This window comes from Schistocerca serialis, chromosome 4 (assembly GCF_023864345.2).
Source record: "Schistocerca serialis cubense isolate TAMUIC-IGC-003099 chromosome 4, iqSchSeri2.2, whole genome shotgun sequence".
Classification (NCBI taxonomy): domain Eukaryota; kingdom Metazoa; phylum Arthropoda; class Insecta; order Orthoptera; family Acrididae; genus Schistocerca; species Schistocerca serialis.
The window spans coordinates 372,229,874-372,252,955 of record NC_064641.1 but is presented as its reverse complement, the minus strand read 5'-3'; positions in this window follow the sequence as shown (position 1 = coordinate 372,252,955).

Sequence of the window (23,082 nt, the reverse complement as noted above, 5' to 3'; positions counted from 1 at the left end):
ATAAACAAAAGTGAAATGCTATGTATACAGATATCGTAGTTATTACCATGATCAAGAAAGTACTACACTGTAACGTATTGCTGTGCTACAAAAAAAGCTGTCTCATTGTAGCTATACCACAAAAGTTACTACTAAAACATGTTTTACTTTACAGAATAATACCTAAAAACTATGCAGATATAAAACAGATACACCGCAAAAGCAACAACGTAAATTGTGTCACACTTTAGTAGCATCGTGATATAATCAAGTAGCTGTCAAAGAAACCAAAAGCTAAGTCATCTTTAATCTCACAGAATGTACTTCAAATAAAGAATAACTTTTCAAGTAAACCAAAATTTTGCACAATTTTGGTAAACATTTTTGGAATACAGTGATCAATTAATTGTTATATTTAGATTAAAGTTCAGTCTTGATCGCGGTATGTCTGTTTTAATGAGTAACCGGTTTCGGTTTTTTCTATAAAACCAACATCAGACCCATTGGCTCCCTTGAGTTGGTAGGTGGAGCTCTCCTTGCTGCTGTGCAGTCAACTGATGATCAGTTGACTGCACAGCAGCAAGGAGAGCTCCACCTACCAACCCAAGGGAGCCAATTGGTCTGATGATGGTTGTATAGAAAAAACCGAAACCGGTTACTCATTAAAACAGACATAACGTGATCAAGACTGAACTTTAATCTAAATACAAAATTTTGCATTAAAATCATATTACCAGTATATGTTCTAAGTATGTAAGCCATATATTCGTTATGTAATCGTGCAACTATCGAGCAAGAATGTACAAATAACAACACAGTGTCGTCTGTTCATTATAACAATGCATTCGTAATTTCTGTTTAAATAAGTTCTCTTGGTTCTTGACTGGATATTTAACTTCAAACACTGCTGCATGTTAACAGTTTCTAAGTCTGACAAAGCATACTAGTAACGTGAAGTGAAAAGTTTTATGACAAAGACAAAGTTAAAAAGCAGATTATTTTTCAATAAACGGTTTTACATGTGACATGTGGTGCAATCCTTTACTCTTCATAGTACTCAGAGTTTGAACTTGAATGGAATTAGCCGGCCGAAGTGGCCGTGCAGTTAAAGGCGCTGCAGTCTGGAACCGCAAGACTGCTACGGTCGCAAGTTCGAATCCTGCCTCGGGCATGGATGTTTGTGATGTCCTTAGGTTAGTTAGGTTTAACTAGTTCTAAGTTCTAGGGGACTAATGACCTCAGCAGTTGAGTCCCATAGTGCTCAGAGCCATTTCAACCATTTGAATGCAATTATCATACGGTATACGTCGGTACAGAATACCGGAATTTTTCTCCATGTTAGCGTTTATGTTATTTTCCTTTGAGCCAGCTGGTGCACGTGGCTGCCTGCGGTGCGAGTCATTGTCTCTCTCTTTGTTGGTGCGCATCGTTATTGGGATCAGGAGACCTAACTTCTACAAATTCACCTTGTCGAGAGGGCCCTGCCCAGTTTGAATCCCGCCACTTCTGATGCAATTCAGGTCAGTCAATAGGATTATATCGTCTGTCGTCATGTCCGTAGATTCCATAGTTTGTTTCTTGTCCGTCACGTGGTGGAAAATTTCTCCCTGAATCGTAACCACACGCTGAACTCTTGCATCTGAAGATATTCTGTCTCCCTTCATAGTAATTGTTTTGGTTCCCATATTGTCTGTTTCTATGGTTATCTCTGTCATATTCATTACTACGGAAGTGCGATCTTTCTCTGTAACTCTTACTACTGTGCCAACAGTTGTCTTGTCGTATGGGTGGTGTCTGTTTTGGTCACGATTTACATTCTAAGAAAAGCCTTGTCGTGTCCAGTTATTATTTCTGTCATTGCGGAATTGTGACGGATGTGACCTCTTATTGTTGTGTTCCTGTTTTCGCGTCCTGCGGTTGTCAGTGTCAATGTCCAGTTCTTGTAAGAGTCCCTGAAAAGCTTCAATGTCGTCTTTGCAACGTCCTGCCAAAATAATATGTCGTAAATGTTCAGGCAATTTGATTAAGCAAATGCAGATGAGTTGTGAGGGGCTGTATGGGTTTGACAGGTACTGATTTTCGTGCAACATGTCTTCAAAATATGTCACAAGACTTGAAAATTCAGATTGTTCGAAATGTTTCATCATTATGATGCTATGTTTTACTCGGTCTTGTGTAGCTTGAGACCAATATGCTGAGAGGAAGGCATGATAAAATTCTCCTTCACTGTGACGATCGTGAATGACCGATCGCATTCTTACAGTTGGTTCATTCTCTAAATTCTAATCTGTGCTCTAATGACCAGTTGGGAGGAAAACAATGAGAGACTTGATGGAGCCATGCTTGCAGATGAATGTCGTTGCCAGAATACCTAAATGTTTTCAATTTACGTGTAGTAATGAACAGCTTATAGTCAAAATCATCATGTCGGCGATTCGCACATCGGTCACTGTTACTTCTTTTCGGCCGTTCCATCTCAAAATTCGGTGTACCTAGCGAATTTCTTTCATAATTTCCGAAATGCCCTGCGTTATTATTTTGCGGCTTTTCCGTATTTCTCAGTCCTTCTTCCCATGTTGGAGCGCTAGTGTCCTCTGTAATTTTAATGTAAAAACAATATGTAATTTTTTATTACTTGTGCCAACTGATCTTGTACTTCTCGTATTTCTCTTTTGTATTGCGTGTTAATTTGATTCTGAATTTGTTTGAATTTCTTAATTTGTTCATACTCTTCTGTGTCTGTGATGACTACAGGTCTTTTGTCATTCAGATTATCATCTACCTTCGTAGATAAATTATTTAACTGATCCGAAAGTTCGACTACTTTCTCTGATAATGAACTAATTTGCTCCATGTGTCTTTCTGCACCAATTTTCAGAGTATCTACTGCGTCCTTTAAGTTTTCCTGAGTTTTTGCAAGTAGCGTAACCGAATCAGTAGATACAACTGAGTCAATTTTAGCCCGCAAGGTCTCCTGATTTTCATGAACAAAAGTTTGCAGTTCTTTGATGGCTGCTTCATGATTCTGTAACGCATTTTCATGCCGGGAAAAAATAGTTTGAAAATGCTCACAAATTTCTGTTTTTACATCTTTACAGACTTTTTGACATTTCGATTCAGTGTTATGTAACTCAGCAGTTAAACCTTCAGGTGTTTGTTTAAGCGTGGTGTCTAACTTTTGAAGCTTTTGCTGTGTTTGTCTCTCATTTTGTTTCATTTGTTGCATTAATTGCAATAATAATGTATTAGTGTCTGGAATCTGTTCCTCTATGCTTTTCGGCAGTGCATTTCCACCAGCAACATTCACATTTTGACGAGCACAAAAGGTGTCTTGACTTATTTGAGAAAACGGTGAGGACGCAAAACCTGAATCTACAGTACTTGCAAGATTGTGTCCTGTCATTTCGGATTCCTGAGGCGAACTGTTGAAGACCGATCGATCGATAATGCTTCCCTGTTCACGAAATTGTTTCACTGTCTACACCATTATTTACTGCCCACTCCATTTCCCTATGCACAATTACCAAATTACTATGTTGAACATTAGTTAATACATTACTTGGTGGCGCTAACACACTGCTTTTGTCTTCACTGTTATTTCTCAGTTTACTTTGGAGTCTAGTATTTCGTTTTTCACACGCCATTATTGTCACAGTGTTTCACACGATAACACAGAAAAGCACAATTGGAAGAGTAAAACAAGAAAACACATTAACATAGCACTGAAAATAAAATCTAGTTAATTGCAAGCGCAACTGCGAAATACTTGGACAAATCTACATGCATGCCAGAACTGTTTTACTGTACAACAATGAAAAACTACAACTACAAAGGAAATTCTCTTTATAATTACGCGCTAGCAATAAACAATAGCTACACTAATCACACAAACTACAAGAAAAAATCATAAGATTCCAGTGAAGTATCCTCGGCTAAGGGTCGACATATGAAACGTCCCCTTAGAAAAATTAATGACTTACTGTACTGATAAACTTCTCACATTATTTTATTTTCAAACAGCTGAGCAGAACTGCACGTACTCTGACATTTCGCTCTTTACCTATTGTGATCAACACTAAACAGACACACAATACCTTCAGCGCAACGCAATCTGATTTTCAATAATCCCTACAAAAGAATGGCCCCGTCTAACATTAACCTATACCTTCCACAAATCACTTACCTCACAAAAATCTTCGTTAGTCGAACTTCTGCAAGGCAGCGAGCGCCACTACTGCCAGCTAAATAAAAGATTCAAACTACTGAATTCACTAACTACTGATAGGCATAGTTAGAAAATGAAAATTCATGATAGAAAAAAAACAATGTATTTACCTAAATATTATTAAAAACTCTTATTATATATATCAGTTCATGACATGTAGTCCTCTAATTTACTGTCTCTGTCAAGATCATCCGCTCTCAAAACTCCGCCATCTCACTCCCCACATCCACCACTGGTGGCGACTCACCTCCAACTGTGCAACGCTACGACCTGTTTAAACAGCCAACTGCCCAACACTACAATAACGACTAATGCAACAATGCCGACCAGCCACAGGCTGCACACAACACAGTCAGTGATTTTCATATAGAGCACTACATGGCGTTACCAATAAAAAACCTAAACAGCCTACTTACAACCTGTTCTCCAACACAGTCAGCAAAAACATCTTTGATATCGCAGTGCAGTCACCACGACGTCTGCGCTACAACTGAATTTGTTCAAATCCTCGCGACCCCCTGGCCAGCGCGCAGAGACCCTGCCTACGCCTGTCACGTGAGGCGGCCGGCCACTAGCGCGGGGGGTGAGCCCAGCAATCGCTCCCACTTCGTAAATATGTTTTCGCTGGACACGCTGGAACTTGTCCAGTTCGACGTCACAGTGACCCCTTGTCCGCTCACCACGTGTATTCGTCGCCTCCACACGTTTCCCGCCAAAATTGTCTGCCTCACAGCTGAATAACACAATGGTCGACCGTTCCCTGAGCAAGTCCGAACCTGCAGATACCGAACTCACACAGCCGTTCGCCATGTGTCCTTGTGCGATCAAGCACGCATTGCTACACTTTTAGCGGCAAAGTTTATTTGACAATGGAATCTGCTATGACCATATAACAGCACGTTTGGTCAGCACTAGAACGCTCGCTAATTGACTCGCCCTTGCGCGTGTGTAATAACTGTACAATCGCTGCGCCGCCGCCCAGCTTACGTCAAACACCCTCCATACATGCGACGGACATAGTCTTCTGTAAATACCTGGAAAATGACTCTTCATTTCAGACATTACGGTCATTGTGGTGTGTCCCAACTGACTTCTCCATGCTCACACAGCGAAACTCCAGAGCGCACGCAGCTGATGTACACGCGGCCGGCTAAGCCCGCTCCATCGGCAGCTCCCTGGCCGGCTGACGTCAAGCGACCAGCGGTACCCACACATCCGCGCTCGCCTCAGAGTCCGAATACGTAAACATCTTTCCGTGCCCGCGAGCACTTAACGCTGGACAGGATGGAACCTGTCGACCACGTGCTGGACAAAGGAGACGTTCCACCACAGATTTATTTATCCGAACAGGCTCGAACCTGCCGACACCTACCTCACACAACCGGCCGAGAAGTTTGGAAAGTTCTGTCACGTGACGTGCTGAAAACTATATCGGTCCTAAAGTTCGCAAATTCTCAGCATCAACGGACAGGAAGCGACAAGTTACCTCTGTTCAAACCACCCTCACACCACATACCGCCCCACCAGCACGTTAGATGGAGCACAAAGGAAGAACTCAGACCCATAAACTTCGCAATTCAAGACCGGTAGACAGGAACCGACATGTTCGAACTGGAATGTTTTTTTCTACCGAGTTGGAAACTTCGTTGACATCACAACGCGCAATCGACCACGTGGCTCTGGCACACAAAGAACGCTCTCACTAAATGATCACCTGATTCTCATTATTCAGCCCACATGCTTCGATTATATAATCCAGGATCTTGGCGAAAACACACGTCTGTACACATGAGCCATCGCGCGCACCTAGCTTCGTACCTCCGCAAGTGAATGTAACAAAGTCCACGTGACTATTTAATTAATCTGATCAATTAATTAACCACTCTGATGCGGAAAACTGCCACGTCCACCTACACTTGGAATCAATTCTAGCCGCTGCCACACCCACCTAAACTTGAAATGAAATAGTTAAAGTCCCTACCGACCCATGTTCATTGGCTAACATGTACTAACGCTTGCTTCCGTTTACTAACATGCACCAGCGTGTACTAACCCACATTAACTTTTATCACATTATGTCTATACAAATAAGCCAAGCTTCAATTCTAATGGTCAGTTTCTGTTTTGCTACCAAACCCAAGAAAATTGGGGCAAACGAAGCCACTAACTAATTCACGTATGATGACTCAAAATCGTCTGCTTTGCCTCTCTCACACACCACGAGCGCGAGGCAGCCTACATCACCGTTTGGACCTTTATACTCGCGTCGGACATACTCCTGTATAAATATTCTAGCTAAACTATGACCCTAATAATTTTGTTCAATCCTCACAGTCTAGCACATGGCCAGAGCACACCCCCATACCTAAGCCGAGAACATTGCTCGCCCCGTCTTTAGTTAACCGGTGCAAACATATCCCTCGTGCACTCGTAGCTACTCGCCTCAGCAATTCGATCTAACAAACCCTCCAAGTAGAAAAAATAACAACCAACTCGAACTCTCTCACATTCTGTATCGTCCCACAAATAGTTAACGTAAGTTTTATTTATGCATCGATTACACCTATCACTCTCATACAAAAAATACTCGTCCTGGTATACCTGGTGTCATGTTGCACAGTCGGCAGACACGCAAAAAGCTCCTAATTTCAGTGCACAGTATCAAACTGCTCCTAAATAATGCAGCACACATAACTGTAAATACCATCAGTACTCGTAATCTGTCCAAATAACGCACAGAAAAGTAACTCAACAGACACGTGCAATCAACCTGTCCCACATTAAGTCACACGTCCGACAACTCTCAATTCGCTCAAAGGCCTTTGTTCGACCCTTCAAACATGACTTGATGACAGCCGCATTCACACCTAACACCTGAGAAGTTCATATCACCTACACGCCGAACATGACTATGCAAGCCAGACCACGCTAGTCGTCTGTCACCGTCCTAACTCAGTGCTGTCCAACACACATGTGAAGGCCGCATTCCATTGCTTGCCGGCCTATATGTGAAATATCTCCACATTCACGTCTGTTGTCAGAATAGCCGAGAGCGAGTTCACACACACACCGTCCGCACGTATCCCAGCGCTTCTCCCCCCTCTCAATCTAAAACGATCATTTGCAAGTTAAAAAAAAAGAGCCCAGTCAACCTCTTCGAAATAGTACAGTGCCACCAAAAATAGTTAACGCTCGCTTTCTTGTTTTCTCAGCTTATTTGTAAATTGAAATTCTTACCCTAACAGAACTTGTTCACCAAAATAATACTGAATGCGCTCCTCACCACCTACCTTTCCAGCTGTAAACATACGCAAATGTTCTGAACCTTCCTATATCCTAGCACAACCGATTAATCATTCTTATTCCTTCTTATCGAATTTACTCTCCTAATTTTCTAAGGACCCGTTATCGAAGTACCATCCTGCTTTTCTGATGCTCCCTGTGCGTACTTTTACAGAGATCGCTAAATTACCTCCACAGCCCCCCTCAATCTACACACACACACACACACACACACACACACACACACACACACTCACACTCACACACACACTCACACTCACACACACACGGTTATCCACTCTACTCATCCCATAACATAAGGAACAGTAACCTTTCAAACCCTACACAATTTTAGCCATATTAACTTTACAATACCCACTACATGGCACAGTTCTCTCAATTCCTAAGGAAGCACTGTGAACCTGCTCATTCTTTCTACACACGCCACACTCAGTGGTAATCAGCTCTTCTGCATCAACGGACGGAAGTCCCTCTCAGAACTGTTCCACAAATTCGACGATCGCTTCCCCTCAACACAAATGCGTCACTCGCTCTTCTTCTTCCTTACCTGCTCGCTTTTTTTCTACAAATTTATCGAGACTCATAGACTACAAGAACACACCGATTTTTTTCTAAGTACAGCATCCTTTAAACCACTGAATAACGAGAAACAAACAGACAAAAAATTTATATTCGCCCTCTCGAATACCGAAGTCGTTGATCTCATTATACTTATACAGTTATATCTCAAGATCGCGTTCTCATTTGATTGGCATTCCACAATGAGCTAAGTATCGTGAGTACAGTCTCTTGACCGCTGTTACTCTGGAAATATCTCTACCGTCCTTACGACTTCCTCTCTACTCGTCAAATAATATAATCTATATTAACTTTACAGTGCAGCATATACAAACGCTACACAGTGTAAACCACTTTAACTTCACAATACAGCATATACACATTTGACACAAAACAGTGCACTTATCCAGTAAATCTCTACAGCATGCGAAAAAAGTATCCTATCCCTACAGCGTCTATATACAGCAACGCTTCCCAATCCTAGGAAAGCACTGTCAACCTGCTCTCTCTACTTTCTCTCCTTCCTTATCTGTTCGCTTTTCTACAAACATTCTCAGAGTCATAGACAGCAAGAACACATGTACTTTTTCCATAATATTACACCATTTTAGCTGTACTTCTCAACATCATGCACTAGGCTACACCCTACCGATCACTAGTTCATCATAATTCCCAAGATATAGACTTCAAATTAATTCTCTACAAACGCTAAACTTTATCTATGTGCAGCATGCTGTAAACCACTGACTAACTAGAAACAAACATAGGCAAAATGATATTTCCACTCTCGAATACTGGTCTCAGTTATGTAACATTTTCTAGATCTTGGCTATAAATCACACGTCAACTAAGGTCTGTCCCAAGTCTAGACAACAGACAAGCATGTATCCAACACACCACAATCGATCTTCACTCAGCTAAATAAAGGAAACAAATGTGCAGAAGTAGTCAACGGAACAATCTACATCCCATCTAATAACACTCCAACCCATATCAATCATCTTCTCAAATTCTGACTTGGTCACCAAAGCCGCCCTACACATAATATTGCTTCGCAATTCGGTCGTCTAGAGGACATCAAAGTTGTAAACTGTCGAAGCTGCGTTGGTAAAGTACCGGAACTTCAAGCGCTGATAGAAAGCACCGAAGCCGAAATCGTTATAGGTACAGAAAGCTGGTTGAAGCCAGAGATAAATTCTGTCGAAATTTTTACAAAGGTACAGACGGTGTTTAGAAAGGATAGATTGCATGCAACCGGTGGTGGAGTGTTCGTCGCTGTTAGTAGTAGTTTATGCTGTAGTGAAATAGAAGTGGATAGTTCCTGTGAATTACTATGGGTGGAGGTTACACTCAACAACCGAGCTAGGTTAATAATTGGCTCCTTTTACCGACCTCCCGACTCAGCAGCATTAGTGGTAGAACAACTGAGAGAAAATTTGGAATACTTTTCACATAAATTTTCTCAGCATGTTATAGTCTTGGGTGGAGATTTCAATTTACCAGATATAGACTGGGACACTCAGATGTTTAGGACGGGTGGTAGGGACAGAGCATCGAGTGACATTATACTGAGTGCACTATCCGAAAATTACCTCGAGCAATTAAACAGAGAACCGACTCGTTGAGATAACATCTTGGACCTACTGATAACAAACAGACCCGAACTTTTCGACTCTGTAAGTACAGAACAGGGAATCAGTGATCACAAGGCCGTTGCAGCATCCCTTTAATGGAAGTTAGTAGGAATATAAAAAAGGGAGGAAGGTTTATCTGTTTAACAAGAGTAATAGAAGGCAGATTTCAGACTACCTAACAGATCAAAACGAAAATTTCTGTTCCGACACTGAAAATGTTGAGTGTTTATGGAAAAAGTTCAAGGCAATCGTATAATGCGTTTTAGACAGGTACGTGCCGAGTAAAACTGTGAGGGACGGAAAAAACCCACCGTGGTACAACAGCAAAGTTAGGAAACTACTGCAAAAGCAAAGAGAGCTTCACTCTAAGTTTAAACGCAGCCAAAACCTCTCAGACAAACAGAAGCTAAACGATGTCAAAGTTAGCGTAAGGAGGGCTATGCGTGAAGCGTTCAGTGAACTCGAAAGTAAAATTCTATGTGACGACTTAAAAGAAAATCCTAGGAAGTTATGGTCTTACGTTAAATCAGTAAGTGGCTCGAAACAGCATATCCAGACACTCCGGGATGATAATGGCATTGAAACAGAGGACGACACGCATAAAGCTGAAATACTAAACACCTTTTTCCAAAACTGTTTCACAGAGGAAGATCACACTGCAGTTCCTTCTCTAAATCCTCGCACAAACGAAAAAGTGACTGACATCGAAATAAGTGTCCAAGGAATAGAAAAGCAACTGGAATCACTCAACAGAGGAAAGTCCACTGGACCTGACGGGATACCAATTCGATTCTACACAGAGTACGCGAAAGAACTTGCCACTCTTCTAACAGCCGTGTACCGCAAGTCTCTAGAGGAACAGAAGGTTCCAAATGATTGGAAAAGAGCCCAGGTAGTCCCAGTCTTCAAGAAGGGTCGTCGAGCAGATGCGCAAAACTATAGACCTATATCTCTGACGTCGATCTGTTGTAGAATTTTAGAACATGTTTTTTGCTCGAGTATCATGTCGTGTTTGGAAACCCAGAATCTACTATGTAGGAATCAACATGGATTCCGGAAACAGCGATCGTGTGAGACCCAACTTGCTTTATTTGTTCATGAGACCCAGAAAATATTAGATACAGGCTCCTAGGTAGATGCTATTTTTCTTGACTTCCGGAAGGCGTTCGATACAGTTCCGCACTGTCGCCTGATAAACAAAGTAAGAGCCTACGGAATATCAGACCAGCTGTGTGGCTGGATAGAAGAGTTTTTAGCAAACAGAACACAGCATGTTGTTATCAATGGAGAGACGTCTACAGACGTTAAAGTAACCTTTGGTGTGCCACAGGTGAGTGTTATGGGACCATTGCTTTTCACAATATATGTAAATGACCTAGTAGATAGTGTCGGAAGTCCCATGCGGCTTTTCGCGGATGATGCTGTAGTATACAGAGAAGTTGCAGCATTAGAAAATTGTAGCGAAATGCAGGAAGATCTGCAGCGGATAGGCACTTGGTGCAGGGAGTGGCAACTGACCCTTAACATAGACAAATGTAATATATTGCGAATACATAGAAAGAAGGATCCTTTATTGTATGATTATACGATAGCGTAACAAACACTGGTAGCAGTTACTTCTGTAAACTATCTGGGAGTATGCGTGCGGAACGATTTGAAGAAGAACGATCATATAAAATTAATTGTTAGTAAAGCGGGTACCAGGTTGAGATTCATTGAGAGAGTCCTTAGAAAATGTAGTCCATCAACAAAGGAGGTGGCTTACAAAACACACGTTCGACCTATATTTGAGTATTGCTCATCAGTGTGGGATCCGTACCAGATCGGGTTGACGGAGGAGATAGAGAAGATCCAAAGAAGAGCGGCGCGTTTCGTCACAGGGTTATTTGGTAACCTTGATAGCGTTACGGAGATGTTTAACAAACTCAAGTGGCAGACTCTGCAAGAGAGGCGCTCTGCATCGCAGTGTAGCTTGCTCGCCAGGTATCGAGAGGGTGCGTTTCTGGATGAGGTATCGAATACATTGCTTCCCACTACTTATACCTCCCGAGGAGATCACGAATGTAAAATTAGAGAGATTAGAGCGCGCACGGAGGCTTTCAGACAGTCGTTCTTCCCGCGAACCATAAGCGACTGGAACAGGAAAGGGAGGTAATGACAGTGGCACGTAAAGTGCCCTCCGCCACACACCGTTGGGTGGCTTGCGGAGTATAAATGTTGATGTAGAAATGTAGATGTAGATGTAAAGTTCGCTCTTACAGATCCATACCCTCAACAGGTCTCTGCATTCGGACAGCTGCTCCAGTTATTTTTTTTTTTTTTTTTTTTTTTGGTCATCGGTCTACTAACTGGTTTGATGCGGCCTGCCACGAATTCCTTTCCTGTGCTAACCTCTTCATCTCAGAGTAGCATTTGCAACCTACGTCCTCAATTATTTGCTTGACGTATTACAGTCTCTGTCTTCCTCTACAGTTTTTGCCCTCTACAGCTCCCTCTAGCACCATGGAAGTCATTCCCTCATGTCTTAGCAGATGTCCTATCATCCTGTCCCTTCTCCTTGTCAGTGTTTTCCACATATTCCTTTCCTCTCCGATTCTGCGTAGAACCTCCTCATTCCTTACCTTATCAGTCCGTCTGATTTTCAACACTCGTCTATAGCACCACATCTCAAATGCTTCGATTCTCTTCTGTTCCGGTTTTCCCACAGTCCATGTTTCACTACCATAGAATGCTGTATTCCAGACGTACATCCTCAGAAATTTTTTCCTCAAATTAAGGCCGGTATTTGATATTAGTAGACTTCTCTTGGCCAGAAATGCCTTTTTTGCCATTGCGAGTCTGCTTTTGATGTCCTCCTTGCTCCGTCCGTCATTGGTTATTTTACTGCCCAGGTATCAGAATTCCATAACTTCACTGACTTCGTGACCATCAACCCTGATGTTAAGTTTCTCGCTGTTCTCATTTCTACTACTTCTCATAAACTTCGTCTTTCTCCGATTTCCTCTCAAACCATACTGTGTACTCATTAGACTGTTCATTCCTTTGAGCAGATCATTTAATTCTTCTTCACTTTCACTCAGGATAGCAATGTCATCAGCGAATCGTATCATTGATATCCTTTCACCTTGCATTTTAATTCCACTCCTGACCCTTTCTTTTATTTCCATCATTGCTTCCTCGATGTACAGATTAAAGAGTAGGTGCGAAAAGCTACAGCCTTGTCTTACACCCTTATAATACGAGCACTTCGTTCTTTATCGTCCACTGTTTTTATTCCCTCTTGGTTGTTGTACATATTGTATATGACCCGTCTCTCCCTATAGCTTACCCCTACTTTTTTCTGAATCTCGAACAGCTTGCACCATTTTATATTGTCGAACGCTTTTTCCAGGTCGACAAATCCTATGAAAGTGTCTTGATTTTTCTTTAGCCTTGCTTCCATTATTAGCCGTAACGTCAGAATTGCCTCTCTTGTCCCTTTACTTTTCCTAAAGCCAAACTGATCGTCACCTATCGCATTCTCAATTCTCTTTTCCATTCTTCTGTATATTATTCTTGTAAGCAGCTTCGATGCTGCGCTGTTAAGCTGATTGTGCGATAATTCTCGCACTTGTCAGCTCTTGCTGTCTTCGGAATGGTGTGGATGATGCTTTTCCGAAAGTCAGATGGTATATCGCCAGACTCATATATTCTAAACACCAACGTGAATAGTCGTTTTGTTGCCACTTTCCCCAATGATTTTTAGTTATTTATTATCATTTATGATCATGTTACCTAACAAGAATGGCTCCAAATTCAACCGTGTTTAGCTCCTATGACAGCCACCAGAGCGCTCTGCTATCACGTCAATTGTTTACGCAATTACTATTATTCAAGACGGCTGCATCCAGTGTGAAACATGTCACCTTTCCCGAACCTGCATGCTTCATTAAAATTCGAACTTGGCCTTAGCCACACCTTACACATCGTTCAGTTGATCCCAATTCCTGATCTTTGCGCATCTGATATATGCAATTTAAGTCTGAGAAAGACATATCAGTTACCTTCTGCAGCATGTCTACAAGCAGAATGACCTCAGTTACTGCAACAGCACCTTGTCTTGACCATTCGCCGCCGGCGGCATGTCAAAGCCACATATCTGTCCATCTAAACAGCCGTCCACTAAGCCGCAGGACCAGCATGCCGTAGTGGGCTCTCTCTCTACACCTGCTCTCCAGCTATTGTCTAACGACATACACTGCACATACGGCTTCCTGAATAGCGCAGATCTCTATCCTCCCCTGCATCTCCAACTCGACATGTAAACAGTGTCTCCCCCAGCCAGCGAACCCGTCGTCATTCACGCTGTGCCGACAATTCTGTCAAAACTCACTTTCTAAGCAAAGATGAGTATTCATTTAGAACAAATAGACAAACATAACTCCAAGCAGAAGTTACACATATGATTAAAAAGAAAAAAAATACCTCAATTTAGATTATTGGACATTTATTTACATGTCCTAATGATACAGTCGTAGATGAGTTCACTGATCCACTCGCTCACTCCTTCTACACATGCTTTCACAGAACTTGTTCTACTTATACGCCACCCACCCTGTTATAATAATTTTGAACAAGCATTTATGTCCCCACATACAACCCAGCTCAATAGAACATAATAATTCCTTTTTCCACAGACAGCCATATTCGGTGAACACTAAATTACGCATACATGTAGTCAAATAAGCAAATACTTTTACCGACATACACACCCCTCTCACTGAGGATAGGGCATATGCTTAAACATAAACCAATGATAACCATATTCCGACACGCACCGTGTCCTCGTAATAAAGCACACCGGCCAATCATGTGACAGCATGTTTTCCTAATTTCAATGTCATAGCTAAACCATACCTCCTCTACTTTGCAAGTATCATTGCGAGCATTGATAGATGACTTCTCAGTACGTCCATTCACACTTTATTCTCGAACACATAAAAACGACCAAAGTATACCAGACAACGGTATACATATTTCTAAGACCTCTCACATAGTACTCGATCAATCTCTCTGCCTATGGCGGTCACAGAGCAATCTCGCCGTCTTACGTTAAAAGACCACCCTCACTTCGGCATTGACCACTCTACCCCGCAACGTCGCTACCCAATTAATCCTCAACCGAGCAGAGGAATATAGCTACACTTCAACTCTCTTGTCTGAATAGAGCTTTCCTAGACCTAGCCCCTCCAAGTACACCACATTTCTCGAGATGTAGCCAAGTATTGGAGCTTAGCAATCCATATCGATCTATAGTAACAGATCTCAAAGTGTCTAAATTTAATAGCATACAGTTAAGAAGAACAAGAACGGAGTGACATTTATACACAACGTAGTTCGACAAATATTTAAGTAAATCATCCAATCTATCATGTGTAAAGCACTGTAGCTTCATATGGCTAGAACGCAGGCTATATCACGTGACTAAAGCATCCAGATAGAACACTGTAAAAAAAATCGACCTTCAGCAACTTGTCTTTCTCCAGAATAAATGAGTCAGCATTTAAATCCTACCTAATTACAGCTCTGTCTCCATCGATCATCCCATACACTCTCTGTTATCCTTTAACACAGAGGTGAGTAAGTTTAGACGTGAATAATTCTCTGTCACTCCTCAAAAGCATCAAATACAGTATTCAACTCGCGTGTATCACTTCTACCTCAGTAGACATACACTATATTACGAACTCAACGAGAAAAAATTGACTACCTTCCTTAGTCCGCTCCCTTCGATGTCATAGTTTTCCTACATTCCTCTTGTTGCAGCATACTTGACTCCATGTACAAATTGCCCCCTGCGAACAAGAAGATAAGTAAGTATATCCTCATTTTCACCGCATTTCGGTGTTTATTTGGTCAGTTTATACCTATGCGCTAATCAGTTTTCGCATTTCATTCGATTTTATGTCACATCCATCCAACCGACCGCGACATAACCTATCGTTCTGTGTTCTAAAATTGTCCGTAAATGTAACCCAGGCGCATCCTGTCACATCCACATTCGGAGAGCGCTTGCTCTGTTTTCTGTATGTCTGTGTACATGCACAGGCACTATACAATTTCGGAGAGGTTGACTGGGCTCTTTTTTTTTTTTAAATATTCAAATGATCGTTTTAGATTGAGAGGGGAGAGAAGGGCTGGGATGTGTGCGGACGGTGTGTGTGTGTGAACTCGCTCTCGGTTATTCTGAAAGCAGACATGAGGGTGGAGATGGGTCGCATATAGGCCGGCAAGCAATGGAATGCGGCCTTAACATGTGTGTTGGACCGCACTGAGTTAGGATGGTGACAGACGACTAGCGTGGCCTGGCTTGCATAGTCATGTTCGGCGTCTAGGTGATATGAATTTCTCAGGTGTTAGGTGTGAATGCGGCTGTCATCAAGTTATGTTCGAAGGTTCGAACAGAGGCCTCTGAGCGAACTGAGAGCTGTCGAACGTGTGACTTATTGTGGGACAGGTTGATTGCACGCGTCTGTTGATTTACTTTGCTGTGCGTTATTTGGAGAGATTACGAGTACTGGTGGTGTTTACAGTTATGTGTACTGCATTATTTAGGAGCAGTTTGATATTGTGCACTGAAATTAGAAGCTGTTTGCGTGTCTGCCGACTGTGCAACATGACACCAGGTATATCAGTACGAGTGTTTTCTGTATGAGAGTGATAGGTATACTCGATGCATAAATAAAATATATGTTAAGTATTTGTGCGACGATATAGAATATGAGAGAGTTAGAGTTGGTTGTTATTTTTTCTACTTGGAGGGTTTGTTAGATCGAATTGCTGAGGAGAGTAGCTACGAGAGCGCGAGGGCTGTAATTGCAGCAAATCTCCGTCTCTCAGCGGTTAACTAAAGACGGGGCGAGCAATGTTCTCGGCTTAGGTACTGGGTGTGTGCTCTGGCCAAGTGCTAGACCGTGTGGATGAACAACAGTATTAGGGTCATAGTTTAGCTAGAATATTTATAGAGGACTATGTCCAACGCAAGTATAAAGATCCAAACTGTGAAGTGGGCAGCCTTGCGGTCGTGGTGTGTGAGAGAGGCAAAGTAGACGATTTTGAGTCATCACAGGTGACTTAGGTTAGTGGCTTCGTTTGCCCCAATTTTCTTGTGTTAGGTAGCAAAACACAAACTGACCATCAGAAATGAAGCTTGGCTTATTTGTATAGACAGAAAGTGATATAAGTTAATGTGGGTTAGTACACGTTAGTGAATGTTAGTGAACGGACGCAAGCATTAGTACATGTTAGCCAACGAACATGGGTCGGTAAAAGGACGTGGTGGTCGGTAGGGACTTTAACTATTTCTTTTTCTAGTTTAGGTGGGTGTGGCAGCGGCTAGTATTGATTCCAAGTCTAGGTGGACGTGGCAGTTTTCCGCATCAGAGAGGTTAATTAATTGATCAGATTAATTAAATAGTCACGCGGACATTGTTACATTCATTTGTGGAGGTATGAAGGTAGGTGCGTGCGATGGCTCATGTGTACGGACGTGTGTTTTCTCCAAAATCCTGGATTAGATAATCGAAGCGTGTGGGCTGAATAATGAGAATCAGGTGATCAGTTAACTTAGTGAGAGCGTTCTTTGTCTGACAGAGCCACGTGGACGATCGCGCATTGTGACTTCAATGAAGTTTCCATCTCGGTAGAAAAAAATTCCAGTTCGAGCGTGTCGGTTCCCGTCTATTGGTCTTGAATTACAAAGTTAATGGGGCTGAGGGCGTCCTTTGTGCTCCATCACACGTTCTGGTGGGTCGGTATGTGGCGTGAGGGTGGTTTTGGCAGAGCAAACCTGTCGGTTTCAGTCCGGCGGTGCTGAGAATTTGCGAACTTTAGGACCGATATAGCTTTCTAGCGTGTCACGTGATAGAACTTTCCAAACATCTCGGCCGGTTGTGTGAGGTAGGTATCGGCAGGTTCGAACCTGTTCAGAAAAATAAATCTGGGGAGGAACGTCTCCTTAGTCCAGCACATGGTCGACATGTTCCATCCTGTCCAGCGTTAAGTGCTCGCGGGCGCGGAAAGATGTTTACGTAGTTGGCCTCTGAGGCGAGCGCGACTGTGCGTGTACCGCTGGTCACTTGACGTCAGCCGGCCAGGGAGCTGCCGACCGATGGAGCGGACTCAGCCAGCGCGTACGTCAGCTGCGCTCTGGAGTTTCGCTGTGTGAGCATGGAGAAGTCAGTTGGGACACACCACAATGACCGTAATGTCTGAAATGAAGAGTCATTTTCCAGGTATTTACAGAAGACTATGTCCCTCGCGTGTATGGAGGGTATTTGACGTAAGCTAGGCGGCGGCGCAGCGATTGTACAGTTTTTACACATGCGCAAGGGCAAGTCAATTAGCGTGCGTTCTAGTGCTGACCAAACGTGCTGTTATAAGGTCATGGCGGATTCCATTGTCGAGCAAACTCTGCCGCCAAAAGTGTAGCACTGCATTGTCTATCGCGCAAGGACATGTGGCGAACGGCTGTGTGAGCTCAGTATTTGCAGGTTCGGATTTGCTCAGGGAACGGTCGACCATTGTGTTATTCAGCTGTGAGGCAGACAATTTTGGCGGGAAACGTGTGGAGGCGACGAATACATGGGGTGAGCGGACAAGGGGCCGCTGTGATTTCAAACTCGACATGTTTACGACGTGGGAGCGATGGCTGGGCTCGCCCCCCGCACTTGTGGCCGGCCGCCTCACGTGCCATGCGTAGGCAGCGACTCCGCGTGCTGGCCACGGGGTGGCGAGGATTTCAACTAATTCAGTTGTAGCGCAGACGTCGTAGTGACTGTACTACGATATCAAAAATGTGTGTGCTGACTGTCTTGGAGAACAAGTGATGAACGTACTGCTTGAAATAAAGTCTTCAGTCCAGTCCACCCTGCAAAATCAAAGGACGTGACTTACGTTACTATAAGGGCAGTTTATTATTTGACGTGATTATAATAGGCTACCATTGAAAAAAGATAACTGAGGGAGAAAGTTCGTACGTGTGATCAATTATGGTTTTGGGAGTTGAACTGGTGATAGATTTTTGTTATGAATGTACGGAAAATGGCTTTCTCACCGAGAAAATCGGACATTTTGAATAAATAATAAATGATAATAATAAATAGAAGTACAGTTTTCGAGAGAATATCGTGTTGGAATTTGAATTTGGCGCAATTTTCTAATGGAGGTAGGCCTATAATAATAAATGATAATGAACGATAATAAATGAAAATGAATGATAATAAATGACCATGAATGATAATGAGCGTTAATAATTGATAATGAATAATAATAAACAAAAGTAAGGTTTGACTGCCATTATCATGTTGGAATTTGAATTTGGAGGGAATTTTCTAGTGGAGGTAAGTCAATAAAAATAAATAATAGTAAATGATAATAAATAATAATAGATAATAATAAATAATAATGAATGTTGGTGAATGATAATCAATAGTAATAAAAAGACAAGTACGGTCTTTGTGTGCATTATCCTGTTGGAATTCAGACTTTCCGCCATTTTTTCTTCTGCTGGCTTAGGTTAGTGGACGTAGCGCAATTGGCCCATTTTCCCCACCAAAATTCAAACTTCCCCCCAGTTTTTCTTGAGGTTAGGTTAGTGGACGTAACATAATCGGCCTATTTTCCCAGTAAAATCCGCCATCTTGGGTGACAACATGTGCTCTTGCCAAGTCTACATATCGCCATCTTGGATGACGTGATCGCCGCCATTTTGAATAAATTTGGCAACAATGGAGAGTGGGGTGACACCCCCTTGGGGTTGGATGAGGTCATCGTAACGCATCTTTCAGGGCACCCTGTGGGGTATTGCCGTCGTTGCCCCACTGCTGACAGTATACACAGGCATCATGTGGAATACTTCAAAGAAATGGTCAGGGCGAACCTGTACCTTGATGCTCCATATGATGAGCCGGAACTTGTGAGAATTTGTCTCACGAATCTGCCCAACAAGTTGCGAAAGGACGTTACAATCGCAGGTAGATGTATGAACGATGTACGATCCTTCCAGCACTTGTTGCATGAATTAGGCACCACGCGGAATTTGCATGAGCCGAATAATAGTGTCCTCTGTCTTCTGACCCTGTTCGGATACAACTTCAAATAAACTCTTATTTAATTCTTCCCCTGTCCTTTTGCTTTGATCAGGTAACCCCTCGATAGCCTTAAATATAGCTGCTATCCAGTGATTATCTGGAACGCTACTATCTGCTCCACGCGTTTCCTCACTGTCGGCAAGAGGTGAAGGCCCAGCCATGTTTCCAGTCTCCCTGTTCTGGTCACTACAACCGCTCGCCTGAGCCTCTGCATCCGGCATCTCCGAGATTGTTATGACTCTATTGTCTGTCTCACGAGGGCTCGCCACCCCTTTCGCCCGTACTAGTTCGTGAATGGGCTCAAGGTTATCCCCGCCTACCGCTTCGGGCGCGGCTGAACTCACGTTATTTTCAGCCTCACCTGCCTCATTCACGTTAGCCATACTTTTGGCCCTCGCTCTCGTAACTATACTAGTCATTACCCAATGCACCACGTGCACCACAATTACACAATCAAATAAGAAAAACTATCTCTAATATTGGAATTACTAATTTGCCCTGTATAAATAGCAAAATTACGAACAACACAATAACAAACACCAAATCATCAAACAAATACAACAAAAACACACAAACTGCAAAAAAGTTTAAAATTTCTGAAAGAAAAATATTAGTGCAACTGATACTTCACAGGAGAACCAGCGATTCGTAAATCCTGCACAGCGGTTGCCACATTGCTATATGACTGCTCGTCTGCTGTATGCTGGTTCTTTATATAATTTTATTTTATATTGAACCTGTGTGACCATCTCCTCGTGTTACCATAGAGAATTTTTCTCGACTTTGAGTCCTGGCTGCTAATATATCAGGCCCATAAGAAATGGTATCTATATTTTGACCCTTATTTGATTAATTTGGTAAACAAATTAATTAGTTTAGAAATGCTCGCAACGGAAACTGGTGCGAGTTTCTCTAAAATAACACGTTCTGGGGTGGCTGTTCTTAAAGCCGTCACTAAGGCAGCTGGTAGCCTATCTACATTCACATTGCAGATTGTTTCTGTCTTTCATTAACTTTAGAAAATCGAACTGAATAAGATACATCCTACCCATTCCACGTGTCAGGTGTCTGGGGGAATATTTCTTAACTGAAAGCTGACTCTCATTTAATAGATTTATTTTCCACTTTGATGAAAACTTTAGTAGCCGACAAATTACAATTTTTCTTTACTTACAAAACATATGTCTGAATCAGCGTTACCTCTCATGGGTAGGATAATGACAAACCGAAAACACTACACGTGTAATTTCGTATATGACACATAATTTCATAATAACACAAAAAATATATTGCACATAGTTTCATAATAACACAAAAAATACACAAGTGAGCCACACCGTCTTTAGCGGCAAAATCGTCATTCATTCTTTAAGACTCACTTAATGAATTACACCACTAGAAATTTAAGGTAGGCCACTGCTGAAGGCAAATAACCTCTATCAGAGAAAAGATTATGGGCAAAAGTGATGTACTATTGGCGCCAAAATGAAGGGCGAACTGAACTCACAAGGAAAGTACCAAAAATAATTAAATTTCGCGACAGAAATTTCTCGATCTACCATCCGATACGCAATCTGCGCTCATTGAGCTAAAAGTGAAGCTTATAACTCGGGAAACAGCTACATGAACTGATGGTTCCTGTTACATTCTCACTACCACAAAGCAAAATTTCACAAACACATTTCAGAGAAAACTATGGCAAATAAATTGAAACTGTAACCTGTACCGATGAAGGTATGTTGAGCGCGTGCTATGAGCATACCCTGTCGTGAATTTTTAGCCATATTACCTCATTTCTATCTCACCAAATCTGCGAGTTGCTGTGCTCCCGCGTCTTGTCCGTCTCATGGCTGGCCCCACAGTGCTCTCCACGCGCCAAAATCCGACCAACGTTCCTATTCAAACGCGGTGGTGGGGAGACTCACTTCACTCCCGCACCAACTTTGTAACCGACCCTCGTGCCTGTTTTCATCTTTGCTTGCTGCTCTGGCCTACCTGCCGTTATTCTTGTAATGTTCACAATGACTGCTATTCCCTTAAACTGTTCCCTTTGGTCCATGCTCCCGCTACATTTGACTTCCATTCATACCCATGCACACTTATAAACGCCGTGTGATCTCTTTGTGAAATGATGAAAAGAAATAAACAAATGCGTCAAATATTCCTTTCACCCAGCGAAGTACTGAAGCTGCTAGCAATCAAAGGAAAACTTATATCTCGATATAGAAAACATAATTCCCTTCTGAGGCGAAACGAAAGTAACGCCCCAAGTTTATGAAGAGATTCTTCGAAATTGCACCTCTAAACGGGTGTAGTAGACGATGAAAAGTTGCCCCACAGTACAACACTACTGAGGCAATTTTGAAACTAGAACTTCAAAATTGATATTTGTTTTCTTGGTCAATACAAGCTTCAGCATTTTAGTAAATCCAACCTCTAACGGAGGAGAACAGTGGGGAAAGATTTTTGAAAAAATAAATCATTGTTAAAATAGTACTAAAGCACTCTTAAAACTACATCTATTAAATTTGGTGTTAGACTTCTAAAGAAATAACTGTTGGGGGTGAAAGTTTCTGCGGAAATATCACTACAAGAACTCAGAAGGCAGTTTTAATAGAGACCTCTGACTCCAGCTACCGGAATCACTTTTTGGTCAGAAGTACATTCGGAGACGACAATGCTTTGGTCGCCTAAATTAGCGTGTGAAGTTTAGAACACGATGCAGTTTGTGAACAACATAAAAACTCGGTTAAAGGAAAACAAAAGAAAATCCGTGCAGACCCTGCAGTTTACGCCAGCGAAGCAGCGCGAACTAAGCTAGTAACGAATATAGCCAACGATGTACCTAAGGAAAATGCTTGAGCTGGAATAGGATCACTACCATCACCAACAGAACTGTACGAAACCATAAGAAGCAATCCTGGAAAATGTTTTGGGAGGACCTTACTAGTTGCAAGCGTCTATCAGCTGTATGATGTATAGTGTGCAAATGTATAAGGAAATAGAGGATTTCACTGAACTACAGATCTGGAGACTGGATAGAGGCACCTACCCAAAACATAGCTCGACCATCAGTCATTCCAGAACCACTTCAGCACTTTATATCCCACCAGTCTTTACTGTGGTGTTCGTACTGCTTCCGTATACGAGCAGTTCCTTGTTAAGTGTAGAGCTTTTGCTCCGTTACTGTTTAGTTGATGCGCCGCTGACGTGCAGATTCATGACAGGTGCTATTCAGTACAACGTACGTGTC